Genomic DNA, 2,619 nt, shown 5'->3' on the forward strand with positions numbered 1-2,619 from the left:
GTGAGATTTCAATAAATCTCAGCAAGTTAACCAAAAACATACATAGAGATAACATAAGCATGTATGAGGTAAACTATAACTATGAATGCACGAACATGTATTGACTTATGCATGTACGTTTCAGAAATCAATGACAATCTTGTAGCAGAAAATCATGTTTGACTTTTCCTTTTTCAAAAACACTTTTCTTCTTTTCATATCATACATTACTTATAGCTTTTTAGTCCTTATAACATATGGGTGGACACCTTGCAGCTCCCCTACATATCGTGGGCTCCCTACTAGTTATCACATCACGTCTCGACCTACTTAACCGGTGGTGACTACATCAGAGTTCTTATTATACAACGGTAATTCACAATTCACATTCACTGCTTTTATAATATGATGCTTTAGATCGTAATGCCTTCACCGTATTTTGCATGTATTGCACCCACTGGCATTAGGTGCTCCTTCGCTTCAAAATTCTTTAAAAAGAACCCATTTGAAGTCCGTTGACTGTACTTTATCAACTCAAGAGTTACCACTCCAATTTAAGCACTCCAAAGTGGATAAAGGAGTTCCATTAGGATATTCTCTCATACTAGCATGTGACATGTACTTGTGACAGAACCATTCTTTTTCTTTTAAAGCATAACCTAAAAACATGTGACATATGTCCATGTGACTTTTATACAACAATGTCATGTACTTATGCCATATACGTCACGTGCATAGCTTGAAAGAATTAGAACATGCCGAAACATATACTTGTATACAACATATGAAAGCTCAACAAAGCATACACCATTTCTCAAAACTCCAAATATGTCATTTCAACTAACAATTTTATCAACCAACATTTGAGCATAGCATGAACATATAAGATACAAATCATAGCATCTAACAAATAACAGTTCCATAATCCAATTTGAGCAACCAAAATGAAAATTTTACACAAAGACATAAATATCTTATCCAAGAGTATGATATAGACTAACTTACAAAGAGTATAATCTCAAAAGGCTGAAATAAAAGCGCACTAATGTCAAAAAGATCATCAATTGAAACATAAACTTATAAAATTATAAACTTATAAAACCTAGTGAGAGTTTCAGTTTAACCCCTTGACTCTCGAGGATTGCACATTAAGTTCTAGACCTTCAATATCGCCATCTAACCCTGAATTTCTTCAACCCTAACAACTTCGTGTAGTATCCATTCTAGACCTATTTCCAACCTCCAAATATGTTTCCTCAGTCATTGTACATAGAAGATACCTCATTAGAAGAAACCTCTGATCTAAAATCATTCACTACATGCATTTGGCTTAATGTCATTCTTGAATCACCTTACCCGAAATTAAGTACTCAATTTAACTCTAGGACAGAACCCAAAAGTGTGTTCATCCTATTGATTCACACAACTTATGACCAAATCCCAGAGAAAACACCATTCTATCACACGTTGGTCATCAAACCTCTAAAATCGAGACTTGATCTAAGGTACCTTGCTTCCTTTATACTTGTGGTTCTTAAAACATCAAAGTGTCTAAATTTTGTTTTCTAAACATTGTCATGATCAAGATCACTTCCTAGGATATCAAGTCCACATAAACCGAAATACCTTTAGAGAGAGAACTCGACCCTGCACTTTGGTACTCTTTCACATATGACATTTCTACACCTTGATTTCCTCATAGATATAAATCGTGAAAATTGTTTCCAAGCCTAATCTGAGCCCTTAAGCATTACATTATCCATAAAAATCCGATCTTTAGGAGATTAACCTCAAATCAGCAATATTCAAACACCATGACATGTATTGACTCCAAATGGCGTTATAAGCCCTAATACCTTGAACCTCATGCAAGAACCTTTCATCCAAACAAGAACCCCCTTTCCAAGCCTACCCAAAGTTCTGAGTACAACATTGAAGTAATAAAAATCCAGCTTTTGTCATGCTTAAACCAAGCTTAACACACCAAATGCATTGTTATCACCCGAAACTCATAGTCATCAAAGACATTACAAATCAACTTCTTTGTTGTACAATGAAGATCCCACTAGAACACAAACACAACCTCCTAATATCTGTTACAAACAATAGGGAGATGATGATTACTTACCAAGTTGAAAATCTTGAAGAGAAGGCTCGGTTTGCACTAGTCTAAGCCACAACTCTTGGCTCTCACGATTTTTGTGTGGTTTGTTTATGATTTTTGAGAGTGGGAGTTGGAGCTTCATATGTGTGTGAGTGAGTAAAGAGAAGAAAAAGAAGATAAAAGTAAGGACTAAGTGTGTTTTCGTGTAAACCCTCAAATTAGAAGACAATGGGGTGTTTTTATACTGAAACCAGACCAGACTTTCTTTCTTCTTGCTTCAGTTTTATTGCCAAGTGGATGGCCCTAGATCTTGGCTATTGCATATTGTACAAGTGGCACATGGCAGGTCTTTAGCTAGTGCATGTGGGACAACTGGTGCACTAGTTGATGCATGTGGGACAAGTGGTACACTAGCTGATGCATGTGGGACAAGTGGTGCCTAGCTCATGCATGTTGGACAAGTGGTGCATGGCTAATGCATGTGGGATAAGTGATTGGCCTTTAGGGTTAGGCGTGTAGATCCCTTGGCCGAATCC

Source organism: Juglans microcarpa x Juglans regia, chromosome 7S, assembly GCF_004785595.1.
Source record: "Juglans microcarpa x Juglans regia isolate MS1-56 chromosome 7S, Jm3101_v1.0, whole genome shotgun sequence".
Taxonomy (NCBI): domain Eukaryota; kingdom Viridiplantae; phylum Streptophyta; class Magnoliopsida; order Fagales; family Juglandaceae; genus Juglans; species Juglans microcarpa x Juglans regia.